The sequence below is a fragment of the Grus americana genome, chromosome 20 (assembly GCF_028858705.1).
Source record: "Grus americana isolate bGruAme1 chromosome 20, bGruAme1.mat, whole genome shotgun sequence".
NCBI lineage: Eukaryota > Metazoa > Chordata > Aves > Gruiformes > Gruidae > Grus > Grus americana.
The window spans coordinates 9,510,282-9,533,370 of record NC_072871.1 but is presented as its reverse complement, the minus strand read 5'-3'; the positions used below and the strand labels follow the sequence as shown (position 1 = coordinate 9,533,370).

Here is a 23,089-nt window from a genome sequence, read left to right as displayed (position 1 = left end):
TGTAAGAGAGAGAAGAGGGGAGAGCGGGGTACGGAGACTCAGTCTGTAGTTAGCTCTGCTCAGAGGGTCCTTGTGTCTGGATTGCTGTTTGGAAGGTTTTGGGGGGAAGGTCAGGTTGCGAGGTGGCTTTTCCGAAAGGTCCGATCTGTTGATGTTAGCCGAGGGGTACCTTCTCCTCCACTCCAGGTTGGAAGTATTTCCTACTCTGTGCAAGAGTCATGTGTTATTGAAATCTGTATCTGGACAAAACAATAAACCATAGGAAATCATCTCCGCTGCATGCAGGGGTTTCTGACTGGCTGTATTCTTCCTTTCTCTCTAATTTCTGTGACTACTGAAATCCCAACTGAACACACTGGAGAGATGATCCTGCATTGGCTTTGGATGTGCAGTAGCCACAGCTGAGTAGGTCTTCTCTCTTTCTTTATTTCTATCATGCTCTAAAACTAAGTGACTTCAAAAAAGGCTCAGCTGAATCTACAGTGGATACAGAGGGCTGGGACAAAATCTTCTCCTAGGGCAATCCTCAAGAGGATTTTAAACTTCCATCTTGACATTGAGTTATTGTAAATTAACTGTTGCTTCCAGGCAAGGAATGATGAATGGTCTGAAATGAAGAGATAAGCGTGCATATGGATACATTCTCCCAGGCTCTCATGGACCTTCTGTGTTACTGGCAGCGGGGAATAGTTCCTAAGACAGGGAATATTTGATGCTGGGTCAATTCTTATTTTAATATGCCCGTGTATATAAAGGATAAATGAGTGGAAGTAGTTTGAACTTATACCAGCGTAATATAGAAGAAAAGCGAGTTCCTCATGTCTTGTAACAATACAGACACGCACATTTGTTTGTTTGCTTAGCTGATCGTTTTTACCAGTCTCAGCTTAGACTGTCCATGTTTTAACTGTGTCATTTCATATTTACCTACTAGTAGTGCCCCTAAGTTGAGTTGTGACGTGCCTGTCTGCCAGCTTGGTAGCACAGCCAGCCCAGGATCGGGGTGAGCAGGGAAGGGATCCCAGGAAATGGGAGGCTTGCAGTTACCCATGACGGCTGCTTCATAGTCGAGTGGATGAGAACATAACCATGGGACTTCAGTGGAAGTGGCGTTTGGCCTGCGGACACCAAACACCTGCTTCATCATGGCTATTGCAAAAAGGGTTTCATTCTTAGTCCTCCGTTTTGGATGTAGCATGATTTCTGGTGGAAGAACTGAGTTTGGGTGAAAAGGGACCCAGAGTGAAAGGAGGGTGTGCCCGCGTGTCCTGAGAGCCCCTTGTGCAAATTGCACTTAGGAGATTAGAAAGATGCCTGTCTGCGTTGGGGTGACACTGAAATACTTCTTGTGATTACGCACTAGTCACAGCCAAGCTGTTAGCAAAAGGTTGGGACCCTGAACAGGGATGCAATGGAAAACATCCTTGCAATTCCACCCTTCCACTTACTCCTGCCAGCACACACGTGTCCAGCAGAACCCCAGGTCCTTGCTCAGTGCTCTCCTGAAGCACAGTGAGTTCTGGTTCATAGCAGATGCTCTCGGTGCCCTTTCTCGTTAACTCAGGGAACGGTACAAACAGCTGAAATAGATAATCGGACCGTCCCCGCTGTTTGCGGTCATCACCAGAGCAGCGAATCTAAACATTTGCCGTCAGAAAAGAGTGAAAACCACTGCCTCAAGGAGGATGTGTTTCAGGGAAGGGGGGAGGCACAGGGAGTTGGGGGACCTCAAACAAAATGTTCAGGGTTTGTTTTTTCTTTTACTTCTGTGATGTGCCAGAATTTTCTGATTGACAGGGTGAAGTAAAATCTATTGGATTGAGGCTGCTTACCCGGTCATTGTGGAGTATTGTAATATTGAAATACAGTGGAGATGAGATATGTCTGTTGCTGTCAGGGACTAGAGTTTATTACCACACTGGGTATGGCTAATAACGAAAGTTTAGATTTCGAGAGGATTTGAGGAAAATGTCCTTTAATTCCTATAGGCCTGGATGGTGGATGTATTCCTATATGCCTGAACTTTTTTATAATTTAAGATGTGAATTGTAAATACCAATAGAAGAAGGCTGCAAGCTAAGCTGACAGCATTTATAGTTTCAGCTTTAGAGATTAACTGCCCTCAGGAAGTAATAAAGATCAGAGCTGCCCGATCCCGATGCAACTGTCCATGAAAGCACGTTGACATTGCAATGACAGGCTTCAGGAGCAGCGCATCTCTGGGAGGGTTCGGAAACGTGCACTCCTCTACTGCGACCAGCGTCCGCCCAGTCTTCTGTAGTGTCGACTGGCCAGTGCCCCTGGTAGGGATGGTGAAAATGTAACGTTTTGGAAGTGACGGGAGCCTCTTGCTGAATAAATGAAGAGGAAATCTTAAAATTAATCAGAGGTGCAGACAGCGGAGCCTGCGCTTATGTGCAAACTCTCTCACTCCTTACCTGGATGTATGCTGTACTGCACTAATTAGGTATGAGAAAGAAAAATGCTAGATGAAGTTTAATTAGGAATGAGCTGCTTTGTCATGTAAACTTGGAGTGCAGCGCCGTTTCTTCAGCCTGGACCGCAGCCAGTACCTGCGTGAGCTCCCAGGCAGCAGGGAAGGGGCTGGGAGCAGATGCCTCTCCTCCAAAGCAGTGAGCCTCAAGGAAGGGTTTGAATTACAAAGGAAGGGAAGGGGCTGAGCTTCCCTCCCCTCCACCTCCCTCCACAAAGGGCAATAGTCAGTTTACTTTAATAACCCCGCTATCAGCTGCAGAGGAAGTCTCGCAGTCCCGGAGTCTGCGAGCGGTTTAAGAGCCAGCTGAATCGTACAAGCCAAGACCGACCCAGCCAAGCGAGGGCGGCGCAGAAGATGGACTTGCACCGCTCTCGGAGGAGCTGACTTTCCTGGGGACCTCAGAATTGGTTTTCTATCCCAATCTTATTTTTCTGTCCCGTGGAGGTTTGGGTAAGTGTCTGGTAGTTTTCCACTTACCTTTCTTTTCAGTGGTTCCCTAGGATTTGCCAAATTACAATGGAACTGCAATGACAAAGTATTTCCTGCATCCTCGTGAGCTTGCTCTGGAAGTGGATGATCCAGATTTGAAAAGCTGGACCTTTAAAATCCTTTGAATTCATACACTGCTTTTTAAAAAAGGGCCAGGGAGCAGATACGGAGAAAACAGACTTTCCAGCACATTGTTTCAGCTGGTGGGGACTGCTGGGGCTACAGCATCTTGCAATGTGTTGGATTTTCAAATGTTGGATTGCTCTGAACAGAGATCTCCCGAGGTCTGTCAGTCGGTTCAATGGTGCAGATGTTTGTGCTGTTTCCTGTGAAATCAGCCTGTGGGGGTCGAGGCAGCTGCGCCTCCAGCCAACCTCTGCATTCAATCATCCGCCGAGGAAAGGAGCGTTCAGCGCTTTCTCTAGACGTTCGCGGGGCGAGAGGGAAAGATGCAGGAAGCAAATGATAAAATGGTTTGCTTGAAAGGTGGTTACTCAGGGCCCCGGTACTCTTGCAAAAGGGATCCGGTGATTTGGGAGCACGGTGTACAGGCAAGCAATTCCCGCACGTCCGCGGGGAGTGGAGCGTGCGGAGTGGCCGTGGCACTGCATACAGAATTAATAGATTTTTCGAAGCGATTGTAAAAGATCTGTATGATTGTAAAAAAAGAATTGGCCATGGACGGGGGTAGGGTGTGTTTGCAAGCAGTCCCGGCTGTGTGTAGGCGGCTGTGTACGTGGTAAGAGTACAGCAGAGCTAACTTTAAAGGGAGATGTCCTAAAACTTATGTAATGTAGGAAACTGAACGTCCTTTCCTGACGTCCTTGCTGTGAACCTGAAAAGACTAACCCTGAAATGATTTTTAAAGCTGTCTTTGTTAGTCATCCTTTATGCAATTTGTCTCTTTTCACGTTTGATTTTGAGTAAAAGGAGATAGGCTGGTTTCACTCCCCTCTCCACTCCTCCTCTATTGTTAGTCTCTCCCAGCTTCCTGTACAATTGTCCAGCTCCGCTCTTTTCAGAGCCCAGCGGAAAAGGATATTGTTGAAAAGAAAAAAAGTATTTCAAATTAAAGTCTGGCATGCATTTGCGTTCTAATTAGGCTTCAGACACACTTCCTCCCTCCCATCTCTTTTTTCCCCAAAATTAGCAGGATGACCGGTATAGCTTGCGATATCTTAAACAGCATCAGAATCCTTCTCAGCTATTCTCTAGTCAATAAATGCAACAAATAATAATCACAGTTTGAAAATGAAGCATGTTTATAATAATACCTACAACTAGGAACACCTAAATGTAACAAAAGCAGTGAATTCTTGTATTAAGCCAAGCTTCGTTTGGTCTTGTGAGCTGGAGACAGCTGATGGGCTGCCCCAGCAGCGACGCTGAGCATCTGCCCTGGTCATGGTCGGGGATCACGGCTTCTAGGAGGGGCGTGAGGAAAGGAGTGCGCAGTGAGGGAGAGAAGGTCCAGGCTGCATCTGTATTTGTTCTCATTAAATCATAGCTTGATGTAGCAAATGGTAATTAATAGTCATGTTAATGTTCAGAGGTAAGCTGATATGACTGTCCTTGCTTCGTTTTGATTCCCAGCCATCATTTCAGTCATTTTCCTTTGAGCAGCACAGATGAAGCAGGGCTGGGTCTGGACGGTCTTTGGAGAGCCCCAGCCAGCAGAACACACGGCCTTGCGGCACGTTTGCGCTGCGTGACGCTGCAACGCCGTGGCTGCGCTCTGGGCACCATCCTCCTTCCCACTACACAGCGATTAGCGGGAGGTGTCCCTGGGCATGGCTGCAGCGCACGGGAGAAGAGGGCTGCCATGGGGCTTGTACAAATAACGCAGACTCTTGTGAGGCTAAACCACCTCCTGTGGCTTCATTAGTGACAATGTTAGAAGAGGGAGATGTGCACGGAGTGGGTGGAGAAGCAGCGCTGTAGACAAAGGGGAGCTTCAGCAGGAGACGTCATCCCAGCGCGCGGTGCGCCCTTCGCTCCCGGTCCGAGCAGCAGCCCTCTGCGTGTCTGGTGTTTCATCACAGCAACTTGCCAGGCTTCCGTGGCCTCGGGTGCATACTTGGGAAGCTGGGAAGATAGTGAGTGGGATGAGAAAGCGCTCAGTAATTCTGTGAGTTTCCTTCTGCTGAAAGTGGCAGGAATAACATCTTTTCTTCTTTAAAAGGCTCCCTCAGCTCCGCTGGGTATTGTGCAGAAACACCCCCTGCTTTGCTTCTCTTTGACTTTCACCATTTCAGAGACCTGCAATTTGATGACAGATTTAATAATATAAGATACAATTGTCATTTGTGTTGAGAAGAGCTATTCAAAGAACTTGGAGTTGTGTCACCTAGGATAGCAAAATGTAAAGGCGCTGATCTGTTCAGTCCCGATTTTAGGTGCTCTAGACCCAGTTTTTAAGACTTGTTGGGCATTGATGTCTGCTGGAGTTGTGGACAACATCAATAAAAATGAGAATTTATGAGCTCTGTCATGTATAGCAAGCAAAGTGTCATGCAACAAATTAATCACTGATTGTGGTGCAGTGCTGACTGGGAGCTTTCTGGTTCTCTCTTGGCATCGTTGCAAGGTTGTTAGTTAAAAAATGAATTTGATACAGAGACCCTTGACTCCCAGCACCCGCCTGTCTCCTCTGTTACCTGCTCACCAAACATGAGGCGCTGTTGGCCCAAAAGCTGCTTTTTACTGTTCAAGTTGCTCCAGCTTTTAGTCATCAGAAGGTGACAGCACTAACAGTTCTCTGCACTTGTCTGTCGCTTCCTATCCAGTAATTTTGGGATCATGTAATGATCTGCCTTCCAGTTAGGGCTGGGAGGAGCTGGGTACCGCTGGTCTGCTGGAGGCTTAAAGAACAAACTGCGCAGGAGCTTCTCTTTGGGCTTCAGCAGGAGGTTCACGGGGACCAAAAGGCCTTTGCCTCAAGCTCTGTTTCTTCCTTTCCACAGTTACACGGAAGCAACAGAGTGGCTGAGCTCTGGTTTTAAAGCACTCCCAGGTGCTTTAAAGGGGCTGTGCCACAGTAAAATGAGTTAAAAATGGCTCTTGGCTCCTGCACGTGGCCTGTGAAACCTGATGTCATTGTCAAGTCAGCTGGCTTCCTTTTCCCTGAGCTCCAGGTAGCATCCCCTGGCCTTCTGTGGGAAACGGTGTTCACGTGTCTGTGTGTTTACAAGGACAGCTGTGTGTATGTGCATGACTTCTAAAATACAAAGTGGAGAGTCATTGTGTAGCAGAAGCATAAAAACCTTATTAACACTTGATATAATTCTGACGTCTCTCTTAGCAGTGTTCGGTGAGAGATCTCAAAGCACTTTCAAACGTGAACCCACAGCACCATACATCTTCCCGGTCAGTAAGGAGAAGCCAGAGCAGCGGGCGGGTGTTTTGTCCAAGTGACTCGTCGCACGGGAGAGGCAACCGTTCCTCCGCAGCCCCCCAGACCCTCGCGCAGCTCCTGAGCACGGCAGGGCTTGGCAGTCGGGTGCCAGAGCCACGTGTTCCTGCTGAGCTGCTTCCCTTTCCTACGGGAGAGGTTTTGCTCATTGTTCTCTAATTTCAGCAGACAGGAAAAAACCCACCTTTGAATTCTGCTGCCTGCCCTGTGCCCACAGCTGGTGCTAGCAATTGTCCCAGTGTTCCTACCCAGACCGCTTGCTTTGTTTTCCTATGGGTAGCTCTGCGAGGTTATTGTTTTTGCAGTAATTTTATTTCTCCCTGACTGAGACCAGACCATTGTTTCCTATTGACTCACGTCACCTGTCGATGGCTTCTTCCTGTCCCTCACATAACTGCGGTGCAGGGGCGGGAGATGGAGATGGTGGCTGGACCTCGGGTTTAATCCATGCTCACCCGTACAGCAGCCCCACGAGAAGCCCCGCAGAGGAGGGAGCAGTAGCGCTGTAAGGCTGCAGCCGCACGCTCGGTCCTGGAAACGTGCAAAGAGGCCGGGGAGGAGATCTGTAGGGGACGTTGTCATGTCTTCGGGATGTTTTGCCCCTTGTCACGGCAGACGTGTATCGGCTGACCCCATCCAGCCTAATTTGCTCGCGGATGGCGTACCCTGGGACCCTCCGGCTACACACGTCGCCCGTCAGCAGATGCCGAGCGCCGCGTCAGAGACCCGTCAGATTTTGAGGCATTGCCTTGGACGCTCGATGGGTCCATGGAATGAGCTGCCAGCAGGTCTGGTTTAGCTACAGGTTCAGTTTGGTTCATTACTCACTTTTTTTTTTTCCTTTCTGTTTTCTTCTTTACGAGTGCTCCTACATTGGAGCTGGGCGCTGTTGCCCATCTTCGGTGTCGGAGGGTGACTTGTCTCCTGTGCGTGGAATGGAACCCCCTCTGCTCCCGTTAATGCTCGTGGCAATTAGCCAGGCGCTGGGGAGGGAGCGGGGCATTCTACATCTCAGATGTAACATCAACACGAAATTTCATCACCTAGGTTTCAAGAAAAATAAACTGTGGCTGGACTTAAAACATAGCGGTGAGGAGGAGTAGGGGAGAGAGCCTTTTATGAGCATTGAGAATATTTGTAGCTAAGCAACCAACATCAGCAGGAAGAATAAATCAAAAGTTTCAGGGCTCTGCCTGCCTGCCTTCAAGGGTCAGGAACTATATTTTCCCTCTGTTAACAAGATTGCCTTCCTTTGAAACATCGGCTATTAGCTACTGCTGGAGGCAGGGTACCATATTAGATAGACTAGAAGCTGTTATGGGATACTGGACTAGAAACATCAATGAAAGGACAGAGAAGATAAGCATCTCGCCAAAGACCACGAAGTGAGTCAGGCCTCCCAGCAGCTTACAGGAAAATGCGCTTGGAAAAGTAGTGTCTGACGCATAAAGAATATTTTCTAATCACTCCTGCAGAAGTCCTCCTCTTCAAGGTAGCAGCTGTAGACTGCATTCCCATTTCACAGATGGCAAAACTGAGTGACTGGATGACTGTAGTGGTTTGTGTTTGGAACGGTGAGTCTCTGTGGCTTTGCTCATTTTATATATTTGTACAATTCCTGTTGCTTGGGGCACCGATCTCCGTCGCTATGATTGCAACACAGATCCGAGGCCTATTAGATAATTGAGCTTTATTTTCTACAAAGATATTGTGCAGTGTTCTTCACTAGGTTGCACCAGAACACCTAGAAGCAAGACATTTTACTTTAAAATATGTTTTATTTATAAAGAGGAAATTTCTCAGAAATGCCAATGGGAATGGCAGCAAATCAAATCCCAGCAGTAGTTTCTCAATGGAACTTCTTTTTTTTAAATACCATCTCATAACCTCAGGGTATTTTCCATCTCTGCTTCTTCCTCCCGCTTAGTCAAGATCTGGTTAGAAACGATGCTCCAGTCTCTTCCCTGCCCTGGCAGCCTCACCCATCACCTGAGAGACGGGGCTCGTGCATGCCCTCTGCGCCGGGAGAAGATCCCCGGGAAGTGCTCCGGACCAAACCGTGGGAGCCCTGAGACCCTGCTAAACACACAGCTGTGCTACACCATAAATCTAGGCCTTAAATAGACTTATTCCCTCATCAGGAACCCCAGAGACCTCTTAGCCTTTGTAGACACTAAAGTTGGTGTTAATTATAAAGCTGAGTGTATTAAGGCCAGATCTCAGGGTATTTATATGGAACTGTATTCCTAAACCAGATTTATTGTTTTAATGAGAGGAATGAACTGTAATACAGGGTAACTTGTGTGGTCTTGGACTTGTAAGACCCGTCTGTCCCAGTACTGTTCACATTTCTGGGCAGCGCTGCGCCAGAACACGCTCCTCAGCAGGACTGTCCACATACTTTAGCACTTTATATGGCATTTTCTCCGCTTTTCCGCCTAGAAAGCTTCCTGTGGCATTGAGCATTTCAGCGGAGCTTAAAAAAGTGTGTCTCAATTTTTATGTATTCGTGCTCTTTATAAGCTGATCTCTATTCAGAGCATCCTTTTAAAGACGATGACAAGCATATAACTTTTTGGAGGCAAATGGCTGTTTTTTCTGTCTTATTTACTGATACAGCTGTAAGCCTGGCTGATGGTGACTGGAGTTACTCAGCTGTGAAAAGCACTTATGGATTTGAAAGCAGAGGGTGTTTGTGTCCATTAACACCAGTGTTCGCAGAAGCCCAGCTGGGTGGGGAGTCCATTTAGTCCCAGTCCCACAGCTGGGCTCGGAGAGGCGGCTTGAGCTGGCAGGTAGAGATTAAATGGCTGTTGGGTATATTTAGTAATAACACTATACCAGCGTGACAGTAAATGATTTTGGGGCCATTGTTAATGTTAACATTCGTTCAGGTTGGATTTTATTTTTCATATTAAAGAAACTATCACTTTTGGAAGTAATGCAAACGCAGTTTGGAAGCGGCACCAACTATTTTAAAAGGAAAAAAAAAATGCATTGGCAGGTGCGAGGGAGACGTTCTGGAAAGAAAAGGTACAGCCTGGGTAAAGAGAAACCTGGTGCCTTTAGATCTAAGCTTTTCTGTTTGATATTTTTCTCTCCCTCCCACCCACCTCGGGACTGAAGTGAGGTAGGATCTGATCCGCTCCCACTCCTCTGCGTGGGGGAGCTGAACCGCTCCGGCTGGTTCCCGAGGCGTTCCCAGCTCCCCGTCCGCTGAGACCGGGAAACAGCTCCCCGAGGCGCTGACGGAGATTCTGAAATGCTTCCACAAATACAGATAAGCACAAACAGTTGAGAAACAAACACTCGAACTCTCCCCCGACCTTTCCTCTGCCTGTGAGCGTGGGGTGGGCAGAGCCGGGGAGCGTGGGGTGGGCAGCTCCTGCCTCGCTGCTGCCTCTGGTTTCCCCTCCCGGGGAGGCAAATACACCCAGCTGATGCTGAAACGGGTCGAGGACACTACAGTCAACTGAAGATTCATGTTCAAAGAAGTTGTTTCAGCTTTCTTACGACATTTCGTAAGCTTTTTCCCCCTTGTCTGCTTGATAGTGTTTTGTTCGGTCGGCTTCTCTCCGGTTTCGTCGGTACAACCAGTCCGAGCGTCTGTCACTGGAGGGAAAGCACAACCCAACCCCGGCAGCTGCCAGAACTCAAACTGCCCTGTCTCATCATTTTTAAGTTGAGTAGTTTTCATATTGGCAGTGCCCCCCATGGTCACTAATGTTATTTATTAATTACTTCTTTGAATTACAGCCAAGCATGCACAGCAGTCCCGTCCTGTTGCTGCTACGTGCTGAGCAAATCCGTACCTAAAGACAGCTATTTGTGTGGGAAAGTCTCCGAGGCGAAAGGAGAATGCAAAATGCTGAGGGACTTCTGGTCATTTCAAATACCAGTAACGCTGGTTTATTGAGATGTGGCGAGCGGGGCCCAGCTTTCCTGAGGTACCCGCAGCTCCTTGAGGTCCATCATTTTAATTCTGACTTTGGTTGTAGTTACAGGGAGGAGAGGGCTGAGCTGCGGGACGGGGGCTGGCAGGAGTGGGAGTGCAGCTTTGCAGAGCACAGCACGGCACAGCACGGCATGGCACGTGGGTGCTAGCGTGGCCTCAGGATGGCCCATGCACCCGCAGGGTGCCCATGGGTGCTGGCCGGTCCTCCCCGGCTCCGTGCAGGTCCCGGGCTGAGCTGGGGTAGTCCTGCCCGTGCCACGTGTGCTGGGACCGCGCTGGGGGCGTCCCGGCAAGTTTCTTTCTCTAAATATGAGGAGAAATTGCTCTTCAGTGCTTCTCTTAGGGTGTTTTCTCTATCTCCTTTTATGGCCTGTAAGTGCCTCTTTTCCACTATGTTCCTTGTTTTCTTTTTCTTTCTTCCCCCCCAAAATCACAGCCTCTTGTCTTTAGTTTAATTTTTACATGTAATGAAATAGCCTTGTAATTAAACGTTCTTTAACAAATTCCTGGGCAGGGTATCTCAAGACAAAAAGCACTCTGATTTTATTATTATTATTATTATTACTAATGCAAAATAATGAAATGTTTGAATCCTTATAAAGTTTAATTCAAAGGGTTAATCATTTAAGTTGAAAGGAAAAGTTAGCTCCATCATTTATGCTGAACTGATCTGCTCAGTTCTTTACTATTTAGATCTTGAGGCTATATTGTCCTGGCCTAGAACATACAATATATGTAATTGCACTTATGTTTGTATGAGCTTCTGTATGTTAGCACAGTGTGCTTGAGTGTGTTTGGGTTTCTAGTTCACTGGGCAAACAATTAGCAATAAGCTAAATACTGGGAAAGCTGAATGAGAATAATAGACTTTTGATGTCTGAGATGTCTAGCTTGACAAACCTACTAAGCACCTCACTAAGAAACGCAAAGTAAGCCTTGAAAACATCTGAACTTGCTGAAATGTTCTCATTGAGAAGTAATTTTGCATCTTCAATTTGAACTATGAAAAAAAAAAAGCAACTCTAAACAGTCAGGCAATCCCACATTTCCTCCGAGGTGGCCTAGCCAGCAGTTCATACGCTGTCCTCTCCCACCTCCCGCTCGGAGCCGCTGGTGTTAATTCTCTCCAGAGCCCAGCCGAAGGCTGAGCCGGCACTTGGGGCAGATGTTGGCCACCTGGGCTCTCGGAGCACGGCTTCCCAAAGCCGGGACAGGTTCAGCTTCCAGAGCGATGGTTTAGACATCGAACCATTGTCAAAACTAGGTCAGCTGGATATCAAAATCTGCGTTTGCTGGATATTCCGCTCTGGGGCATTTGAGCCTGGGCAAGCGTACGGCAACTGCGGGCTGTCGGCGTACAGCAACGCGACTGTGTGAGATGGGTCTCTGCTGTTGCTGTCAGTACTGCGCTGATTAAGATGGCAACAGCAAGAGTCCTTTGGGAAACCAGAAACCAGCGTAAAGGTTAAAAGCAGTCATTGTTTGGTATTTAGAGGCTTTACAGATAAAATTGCACATCTCTGGCAAAGGACATCTGCAGCGGTTGCAGATAGCCAGGGAATGTATTTAATGCCTCAGGAAGCAGCAGTCTGCGGGATAGGAAGCACGACTCGCAGAACTGACGGTGCTGGCTGCACCCACCCATCTGCGTGTGCCGGAGCTCCGGGAAAGGGAGAGGAGGCAAACGATGCTGAAACACGGCGTAGGGTAAGGTAAATCATTCCAAAGACGGACTTCGGAGGCCTGTGCTCCGGTTCATGGCCATGTCTGTACTGGACGTGTAGCTGTAGCAGAGTGCGTGTGCCCAGCAGCCCTGCGTCCCCCCGCGCCCTGCCTGCAGCAGGCAGGATGCGTCCCGCACAGCCCTGCCTGCAGGGCTGCCTGGCTCCCGCGCCCCTACCTGAGCCGTAATCCCTGGTGTCGGCAGCTCTTCCACAGGAGAGCACACTGTCCTGCCCCGTCCTGTCTTCAGCAGCCAAGGAATGGGAATTTCCCTGGTGCCATGGTGCATCCAGTGCCACAGAGTCCGACTCGTCCTTCAGTGCGGCCTCGGGGCCGGTGAGGCTCCATGTGGGCTCTGCACCGGTGCTCAGCTCTCCTAATCGAAATGCACGGAGGTCTGCCACAGAGGGAGACGGTCTCTCACGGGAACAGGAGCAGGTATGTTTGGGGTGGCTCTGAGGCACTGGAAGAGTAAGTTCAGCTGGAAGGGGGAGGGCGGAGGGTTCGGACTTGTTAGTCTGCATGTGGCCAGCTGAAACGTTCCTTCCTTCTGATCATCCTTCATCCCGGCTTTGATCTGAGCCGTACTTTTTCCTGGAAGACTTCCAAGATTCTTGGTGTAGCTATGAAGCTCCGGGTTTTTTTCCCCTATGCAGGCCACATCCCTCAAATTTAAGAAAGACGCTGTGATGATGAGGTGGGACTGTTATATATAAAGTCATTTCTGGATAAACATGTTCGACTTCTTCAGACGTTCTTGATCTCTCTTTATTCCTAGAACAGGCACAAAACAGGCAACAGCAGCACAGGCTCCCACGTCCATCTAACAGTTTGACTTTGTGCAATGTGGAAAATCGTCCCCATAAAGGGTTCAAGCTGTGGTTTGGGTACAGATGTCCAATAAATTGAGAACTTTCGTTGACCCCCATTTCTAAACTGACATGTCAGACAGATTCACGTGCCAGAAGCACACTGGGAAGCAAAGACTGAGTTGGGAATGATGCCAGGAGCCAAGAGGCATTTGTACAGTTTCGGAGCAGCAGCTTGGCCATGTCTGGCCTAGGCAGCAGGATGATGTGGAGAACCCCAAGGTAGCTAGCTAGATAACGATGTTGCTTTTAAAAAGGACAACAAAAAACCCCATTGCACCCTGCTCCTGCTTAGGAGGGCTGGAAGCAAAAGAGAAAAGGCTTCTTTCTCTAGAGGTGAACAGTCGCTCCTTCCTACAGCAGTAGAAGCCTGACACTAGATAAGTAGCTGTGAGATGATTCATAAAAAACTAATTTATAATTTGCCAGAATATAATCCTATTTGATCAGTGTTATTCAGTTCCTCTTTCTTTTAAAATTCAGTGCACTTAACTGTTCTACGAGGGTTTATGAATGTTTAAAAATTGCTTTGTGGTCCCTAAAGTAATTTGACAAGTCTGACAGCTATTGATTAAAAACCTGAAATTATTCAGACTGTAGGATGACTTGGGGGATTAGATAGAAAGTTTTTTCAAATGTGAAAGGAAATAAGATGTTGGAAAGTAAATATGTTCTTGAATATTTTTGAAAAATCCATTACAACTGTGAAATTAAATTGAAATGAGATACTTCGTGTGGAGATGAAGGAACTAAATGCTGGCTTTACTATTTAGGCATGGGGTAGAACTCACCATGCCAGGTCCAACAAATGTTTCCCTGGCCGAGGCTGGTGATGGGGCTCTGGCGCGGATCCCATCGCAGGGTGCTGTGGGGAGCCCCTGGGGAGCCCCGTGCACCTGCCTGTTCCTGGCCGGGGACCAGCGGCTCTTCCCATTCAGCCGTTCCGCACCATGGAGTTAGATGCCGGGCAAGGTCAGCGGACAGCTGTGGGGCTGACGGGAACGTGGCTCTTCCTCTCCCATATGTACGTTCCTGCCTGACTCTATGGGACAGGAGCTAATCCAGCCTCAGACTAGCTGACCGCAGCCTCCCGGATTGGCCTGATGTGCGCTCCTCATGCAAGGGCTGCTGCGGTAGTTGGGAACAGCTATTATGCTGGATACCTCTGTCTCAACTTGTCCTTCTTCACCAGACCTCCAGGAAGGATATCCGAGAACTGGCTGTACATCTCTGTGCATGCCAAAGAGACTCTCCTAGGCAATCATTAGACCAGGCGGGCCATTTTCCATATGACCAGAAGGGACCTCTTCCTTCAGCAGATCCAGACCTGTTCTGTTCCTGACGAGCGTGTTTTAGAACATCCTTCATAAACATATTTTCTCCATCTTACCATCACTGAGGTTTTCTCCCCCATTCTCCCTCCTTCGAGAAGGCTGATCTCAAATTTCACTTCTCTCGTGGTTAAAAGCCCTCTTCTGATTTTCAAGTCTGAATCTATTCACAGCCAGTTTTTAGCCACTTGTTTCACCAGTGCTGCCCTGCAGCTTGAATAGCTCTTGTCTTTCTCACGTACCCACTCTGAATTACGTATAGTCCTCGTGCCCCTCAGTCTGTTCTTGTAGACTGAGCCAGCCGAGTGTCACAACGCTCCAGCATCGAGCTGAATACGACCCAGCGGGTGACATTTCCCCCCACCCCTCTCTGGATGGAGACTCGGGTCATCCCATGGAGCAGAGGTGGGCACTTTCCCAGCTTGGCTGCTATGCCCAGTCAAAACACTCTGCAAATCTGCGTGGATGATCCGTAGCCAAACGTCTCCAGGACTGAAAAATAAATTACCCCAGCCTGCTGGCAGCTGGCCGGGAATCATGGCAGACACCAAGGCAGCAGCTGGGTTTGTGGAGCAGAAACAAGTACCTCTGGTGCGTGTGTTGTGGGAGAGCCCTTCTTCCCCGAGCCCGGGGGGAAACCCACTGCTGGGCACAGAAACCCCCTGTGCGCCCTTCTCCCAACACAGAAACTGTGGCTATGTTGTCTGTACCCAAGAAAAATGTCTGATAAGAGGCCGGCTGCTCGTTATCAGTGCTGTCAGGGAACATGTGTCAGCTCTGGTGAAAGGGATCAAAATACGTGAGTCTGTAGGCCGGTACAAGGCCCCTGGTCGGCGTGCAGGGTGTGCCTGCCGAGCCAGGTACTGCACAAAGACCTGGTTTTGCTTTCGATGGCATTACCGTTGCTGGTATTTAATCAGTTAACTGACGGCTGTTGGTATTGGTTAAATTCTTGAGTGATTCTGTCTGCACAGATAATAAAGTGTTTGTAATGGTGATTTCAGTTCCCTGGATTGAACAGTAGATTTGTGGATGTGGGGACATTAAATAAGCAGATGACGATGGGCTTCCTTGGCCTGTTACCCAGCGGGGTACCACACAGCCCTTGCTCATCCCCAGTAATTCTCGGTTTCACTGGGATCGGCGTAAACCACGCGTTCAAAAGCCTTAGTTAGGGGAGTCTGCAAGGTGCTACATGGACCTCGTACATGATGTCACCCCTCGTGCTATATACAGCCCTTGGTTATATTTCAGTGACAATATTAAGCTTTAAAAAGATGAGTGGAAAGAAAGGAGACCTTCCAATTTAGTTACCGCCAGAAAATACTAGGCACCACATAGCCGTCATTCTGCAGCAGACAGGGATTATCCATAAACCCTGTACCTCCAAAGCAAAGGAGAGTAATAAAGCTGACCCCAGGCGCACTTTGAACTTAGCTACCTCTGATTAATTAAGTTTTTCCTGCCTTGAGCCTGATTTAGTACTTATGCTCAGAATGAAGGATTTAAGTTAAGAAACTGTTGAGAAATTGAAGGACAGCTCTCATCCCCTCTTTCTCATCTCATCCCCTTCCCTATCACATGCACACACGCGTGGGTAGCAGAGGGCTTGATGTGGTTCCTGAAAAATCTGTTCCCGAAGGGACTCCTGTCCCAGAATTCTTGTCATTCCTCCTGCAATTGCACCGCTTTCCCTGTGGATTTTTTTTCCTGCCAAGCTGGAACTGTCAGCAGAGCATGACAAACACTTGGCTAATACTGGCCCTAGGTCAGCGTGGAAGGTGTAATAGTGATTCTGCATTTATATGGAAAGTAGGAAGGTTTCTGTGTAGCCGTGGAGTATCTTTCATTCATTTAATGACTGAGCTTTCTGGGATGTTTAAAATCCTGCAGTGGCAGAGCTGAGGCACAGCTCCGCCATACAGGACCCCAAGTTCAGAGAACTTTTCCTCTGCTTCAGACAGAGCATGAGGATGAGACTGTGGCTGGTTCTGTAGCTCCCCAGAGTGCAGGCTTGCACAACAGCCCCGAAACTTCACAGCCCTCCTTGGTTAATAGCTATAATGATTATAATGCAAGTTCATTAAGGTGCTGGTATTTACAGCCTTCTGTATGGGCAGGGAAATGTTGAATAAAACATAAAGAAACCCGTGCAGGTACAATGAAGACGCTGGATTTAAAATTTTTGGTTGTCCTTGCAATGACTCACCTAGTCCAGAAGACGATGTGGTTTGAGGCCGGCCTGGCTGGAGGGACAGCGTGGCACCCCGCACTGCCAGGGCTCTGTGCCACCGCCGGACCCCCGCGGGGCTGCAGCCCTGTGCCAGGAGCGGGGGCTCGGGGCTCCGGTGCCCGTGGGTGCTGCTGCCTGTGTCACCGGCTGCGTGACAGCGCTCAGAAATGCCTGTCCTCACCGCGGCTGTGATTACACTGGCTGAGCCAACAGCCCGCTTCTGGGCACAGGGCAGGTCCTGCAGCTCGTGCCGGTGTTTGTGTGGATGCGGCATTTTATAGCTGTGTGACAGCTTTGTGACTTCTGACTGACATTTGCAGGGTTATTTCCACTCTGTGACGAACAGGGCAGGAGGATAAATCACTCTGCTGAGACAGACAGACACTGGCTTTGAAAAGTCTGTTACAGTACGATTAGTGATAAGGAGAAGTGCAAATATGAGGCAGAAAGGTTCAATTTTTTTTGCCTCTGCTTCTTTGGTGTTTAGTGACCACGATGATAGAATTGTTTGGTTTTAGAAGGAGTTTTGTAGAACATAGTTGGGAATATGTTTGCTCCTACCAACCAATTGAATCTGCTCGTGTCCTGGAAAGTCAGTCAACCACTACTTTCCTAATTTGATTGTTGCGGTCGGCGTGCTGCGCACAGCCCTGGTGCTGTATCCCAATAAATGCTCAAGGATTTAGAGGGGTGGTGGTTTTACATGTGTAGTCAGATCTAAAAAAACTTGTCAGAAACGATTCTGCTGATCCCTTAATTAGAATTCTTTAACCCACTTTTTGGAGGAGAAACAATTGTTCAGAGTAATGGGAGAGTATGTTTTGATTGAAGGATGTACAATAATCTGCCCTGAATCTGCTCTGCTGCATTGTACCGAATTAACTTATTTCTCTATATTTGTTCATATTCAAAGCATCAATAATTTAGCATTTTGTCTCTCTCTGTGAATGCGAGAAGCACGCTTGCTGATTTCAGATCAGATGGAGCAGTGATGTTTATTACTCTGATGTTGGGGAATGATTGTTACATATTTAATATCACCATAAATAAAAATCCTGTAGCTGTGTTTCCACTTGTGGGATCGGCTTGTGGCTCTTTCCTAACGCCTCTGATCTGCAGGACTCAAAGCTTTTGTGTGATGGAAGCAGAGGCTTTGCTTGCCCACAGTGATACGGGGCACGAGTGGCAACTGCATGTACCAGCGTGCCCTGCCTGGCCGGTGCCCACCAGCACTCTCGGCCCCCACCTGCTCAAGCAAAACCATTTATCGTTGACAGAAATACTCAGGGACTTACACTGTGCGACAAAGCAAATACCAGAAGAAGTAAAACAAACCTCATTAAAATAAAGTGGCTGGATGATAAGGCGAATGTTTAACATACCTTTTAAAAGCAATACTTCTTTTCTTCGTTTTATCTTACTAATGCCTTTTAAAACTGCCTGAAAGTATTTTATAGTAATTGCCAAAGTAGCTGGGGGTTTTAGCATTCTTACAATGGACATTGAACATCTCTGATTTTAGTAGGTTTATTTCAAAGCGTGGGGAAAGTACCGTGCAGTGGGTGAGTAGCTGGCCCATGCCTATTATTCCTATTTATAATTAAAATTTCTTCAGCGTGTGGCACAAGTATTGCAGCATTCTGCAGTAGCGGGCCCAGGTGGTGTTCTGCACAGTGGTAGTTTTGCAGTGGTTTGGTCCATTCTCTGCTGCGCATGTATGCAGGATTTTGCTCGGGCGCCTTGCTGAACTCTGGCTTGTCACCCAGCGCCGCTTGCCATTTTCTCCTCTAAAATTCACTGGCATGGAGAGAAATTCTTGTACGTTTTACCTAAGACGCTTGCCAGAATAAAGGGAGCAGGGCACTGATTGGCAATGGTGAAAAGCAAGGGAGAAAGAGAGAGCTTTGTCCACGAGCCATTTGCAAGCCAAGACAGTCCCGCTAGGTCACACTCTTGTTCTCTCAGCCTTGGCACGGATCGCCTCTTTTTAATGGAGTCCAGTGTTCCCAGTGTTTCCAAACTTGTTTTAGTGTTTGCAGCAAGCTGGGATGGTCTCCGAGAAACAGTTTGTCTGGATCTGATTTAGAGCAAGGCAGCGTCATCGTGTTGGAAGCACGAAAGTCTCCGCACAGCTCTCCAGCCCCGTGAACGCCAAGGGATGGACGTTGCTCCCACTCATGCTTGGAAGGCTGAGGTCCCCGAGAGGGTCCATGTCCGTGTCTCAGGGTGGATCGGGCATGTGCTTCTCAGGTGACTTTCCCAGTTGTTCCCAGTTACTGGGCTTGGGTCTGCACCACGGAGCAGCCTCAGCCCCTGGAGTGCTTTCAGCAGGAGCTGAACGGACGGGTGCGCTCCAGGAGCAGCGGCGTTGCTCCAGCCACCCCTTCCATGGGGTACAGATGGGGCATCCATCCTCAGCACCGACTCTTCCCACTGACAGTTTGCTCCTGGTGCACCGTGCTACCTGCTGGTGAGGTCACAGCCCAAATACGGCGTTGTCGGGGTAAGAGAACCGTGCGGAGGAGGAAAGCCCTCCCGTCCATTCCTGAGGAGTAATTCCACTGAAGCCAGTGATACTGGACAGTGTGAAACAGATGTGGATCAGAAATGGTTCAAACCTCTTCCTTCACTGGAACACAGCTGTTTTGCTTGTTTAGAATTCTAAAAGCAGAGTTAATGATTATTTTTATCTCTATTCTCATTTCTCACGTACATATAAAGTCTCTGTTGATGTTTAGCTTGACAAGCCAGGCTGCAGTTACGATGCCAAAAATCTCAAAACTGTCATGGAGTGAGACAAGGATAAAGGAAAAAACAACTTAGATAAAAGGGCTGTGGACTCAGAAATGCTGTATGTGGCACACTTCCCAATCCTCAGAGAGACTTATTAATTTACATCGTGGAAGTCTTTATGGTGCACAACTCAAGTGGCTTTCTGGCTCCACTTGGGATCTCATTGGATTTACAGTCGAAGGCATTTAAAAGCATTTCTGTTTCGTAAAGCGTATAAGGTAATAAAGTGTATAAGGGATGGTATAAGGGAAGCCACATGTCAAAGGTGGAAATTGCACATCAACCTAATGCAGGTTTTTCTTTTCATTGCCTTGTTCCAAACGATAGCGTTCAGACTTAGATTTAACGTTCAGTCCTTTGCTGCATCCTCGGTGCTTTCTGTCTGAGCAGGAAGACGACCCGGGTCAGGCGCTGTCTGACTGACCTCGCATCGCAGGCGGGCATTGGAACAAGCGTTCGGGTTTCCTCCCCGAGCTTCCTTCCAGCGCTGTTTTCCTTTTGTCAAGACAATTACGTTGGTCATTATTAAAATAAAAACAGAAGGGGAGCAAAATGATTCATCATCCCAAGCAGCTTTGCTAAAGAGTGTCATTAATTCAACCTCGGCAGGAATGTGTACGCTTAGGAAAATGCGCTTTGTCCGAGGGACTGGACTGCTCCAAAGGCTGCGTCCTTTCTCACCCAGGAGGGCTCACATGTAACCCTGTGCTAGTGACCAGTGCTTCTGACCGGGACCCAAAAAAACAGTGTTTGCCTGGCGCCGCCATCCTTGGGGTCCGCCAGGGCAGGTAGGCAGGAGAGCGGGGGCAGGCCTGGGCTCTCCCTCCCAGAGGTGAACCCCGGAGATCCGTTCTGGGGAGCCCATGCTGCTGCTGCCAGCCCCAACTACATCGCTCTGTTGCCCAGGGACTGGGGTAACACTTTCCACCAGCTCTAACCTCTTTATAAAAAAATAAAAAGCTAAACTAAAAAAACCCTTAAACAAAAATTTAAGTTATTATCCCATCATTTGTAAACATGGATGTGTGCGTTGTGGGCACTTCAGAGAGAAGGTGCTCGGCAGCTTTTCCGACGTTGTCTATACGCTGCATGGCAGCTGCGGGTGCAGCTGGTTTTTGCAGAAGCGTGTGGGTTGGAGAGCGCCGAGCGTTTAACCCGTCCCTCTGCATCAGGGGAGATGGGCTCGAATTATCCTTGCTTTACCCCCGTAATCAGCCAACCAGATCCTCATCAGCTGTGCATTTCTCAAGTGTCCGGAGGAGAAGTGAAGATACCGTGGAACATTTTTCTCACTTGGCAATTGTTTTAATTTCTCTTAAGACTGCATTTTATCAGTACTGTCCCTGTCCCACCCTTTTGATGCCGAACAAGCCCAGCAATTTGAATTGTCATCCTCGTGCTCTGTAAGTGAGATATGACCGGAGGTTATGGAGTGACTTAGTCACAAAACAGTCTCAGTTACTCATCACCAGCCAGGGTCCGTTCATGTAATTCCTGTTGACAAGCTGATGATTTCCTAATGGAAGGATGGCCCTGACACCGCAGGCATGCGCAGAGCCAGCCAGGGCCTGGCGTGGATCACCCCTCACGTGATCACCTCCAGCGAGACCATTCCCGAGTGTGTTTGTGTGTGTGTCTGGGTTTCGGAAGCTAGCAGCAATTGTACTGGTGTGGGAGATGGAGGCAGGGAGCTATAAAAACGGCACAGGCAGGGAGCAGTACTACTAGGGGGCTGATAATAGGAAATGGAGGTTTTCACCTCACAGTTTGAAACCGGTGTGGACTGAGATGGCCAGCTGCAGCTTTTGAGGAGCACTGGAGAAGTGGCACTGTATGAGGTGCCCAAGGTCCCAAGGTCCCAAGACCCCCAAGGTCTTTCCCCTCACAGCCTGGGCAGGGGCAGCTGGCCGGGGAGCGGTGGCTGGGCTGCTGGCCGGGCTCCTGACCGGGCTGCTGGCCGGAGAGGTGGCACAGCTTGTGCTGGAAAAAGTTCCCCTTTCACCAGAACTGGTTTGGGAGCTTCAGCTGAATCGCGAGCGTTTGGCAGCGCCTGTGTCGCCCGGATGAATCCTGCTCTGCCTCCAGCCCTGTAACACAGACATCTGGAGCTGGCTGGGGGTCAGCCCTGTCCTGGGAAGGAGAGACGGTACAATCTAGGGCCACGCAGCGTGTACTTTATAAATGGCTCCAGTTATTTTATGAAGCCATTTTAGGTTTTAATGCTGCTTGTGCAGGACTGGTGACCGCAGTGGCTTACGGCTCGTGTTTGTGATGGCAAGTGCAAAGCAGTTGCGACTGGTTGGGCTGGGCTGGACTTTGCTTCACGGTGTTTACAGTGCTGTTGCTCATTTGGGAACTAACCTGCTGCTTTCAGTTTTGATCCACTGACATGGTATATAAAGACATCCGGCCTCTCGCTTGCGAGGCTGGCAGGGAGAGGAGGCGGCACAGTGCCGGCCAGCTGGCTCCTGCCGCCGGGGGAAGGTGAGTCACGCTTGTCTGCTGGCACTGCCCGCCCGGAGCCCACCCGGGCACCCCACCCGCTGTTCCCCTCTCTGGCTTCCTTGCTGCGGTGCTGGCCACTGCGCCTGGGAGTTCAGGGCAGGCTCCGGTACCCTCTGGGAGCCTGCTGCCTCTCTGCCTCCAGCCGTGCCCGCTCCGCGGATGCTGCGGGACCCACCTTCTTGGGCGGCTCTGCGTTTCTAGGGGCTTGTTTTTCTTTCAGGCCCTCTACCTGCGTTCCCGTCTGATTGGGAAACGAGGTGTAGGGAGTGAGGAGAGGCGGCGGCAGAGGGAACAGGGCAAAGTGAGGGCAGTGGATGTTGGGAAGGAATTTGCAGAGCTGGAGCCCAGAGTTCAGCCTCGTGCTTTGGGCCACTCTGGCTTAACCCTGCCCTGGCATTGTTCAGTCCCTAGCTGTCGGCTCTGGAGAAGCTTTCTGGGACCCGTTGCGTGCGTGCCCTGTCTGACGGTGGGGGCCCGGCAGGCGCGGTCAGAGCCGAGCGAGGGGAGCTGCCGGCAGCGCACGTGCCGGGGCGGATGCTGGCGTGCTGTCGGCAGCCTCTGCCACGGGCAGCTCAGCTCCCTGGGCCAGCGTGGCCGTGCTCGGTGAAGTAGGCTGATCTTCACAGCCGCTTAAACCTACAAATCTGCCAGCTGCCTCCCCAAGTGGAGTGGGTTCTGATTCACCGATTTACAGCTTGCGTTAGCAGAGTAAATCACTCCGCTGACAGCCAGCTGATGGGAGTCCGGCACCTTCGTAACCCTGCGCCGGTTAAACCTCCCCAGCGTGCCGGAGGTGTTACCCTGGTTGGGGTGGGAACTCCATGGCCCATTGTACTCTGCCCCTTCTCTTTGCCTCACCTTATTTCTCACCAGAGGAGGCGCAGAGCCCTTCACCGAGCCCTCAGCCATGCTGTCCACGGACACGCAGCCCTCCGAAACGGAGTCCGTTTTTAGCTGTGATGGTGTAAATCCGGGGCAGCCTCATCAGCTCAGGAGCAGATTGCAATTTGGTTAATGTGAACATACGCTGGCCCTGTGTATTCCCCGGGATTTGACCTAAGCTTGGCATCTGTCAGGATAAGAACAAGTGGTTTAGTGGCACTGGACTAGTGGCAGTTCAGGGGTGGGGAGTGGGGCAGAGAGGGTTGCTGGCTCTTCCCTCTTGAGGGACGGTTTTCTATTCCAGCAGAGGAAGAAGAATATTTGTGGAAGTCAATGTTTTAAGAAATCAAATGCAAGAACAAAATCTAACCCCTAACTTCCCGGATCAAAATGTTTTGAAT

General features: G+C 49.2%; 1 protein-coding gene across 15 annotated transcripts in view; it reads left to right on the top strand.

Moving 5' to 3' along the window:
- Window positions 1–23,089, top strand: part of DAB2IP (DAB2 interacting protein) — a 245,549-nt gene that overhangs the window by 158,247 nt on the left and 64,213 nt on the right. The window contains exon 1 of one of the 15 annotated variants that reach the window (XM_054848438.1): window positions 2,789–2,947. The exons of 12 other annotated variants lie outside the window; for them this stretch is intronic. The gene's annotated coding sequence lies outside the window, so the exon portion shown is untranslated. Of the gene's footprint in view, window positions 1–2,788; window positions 2,948–9,899; window positions 9,920–21,717; window positions 21,786–23,089 lie in introns of those variants that run through there. 2 more of the 15 variants (XM_054848439.1, XM_054848441.1) reach the window with 2 other exon arrangements.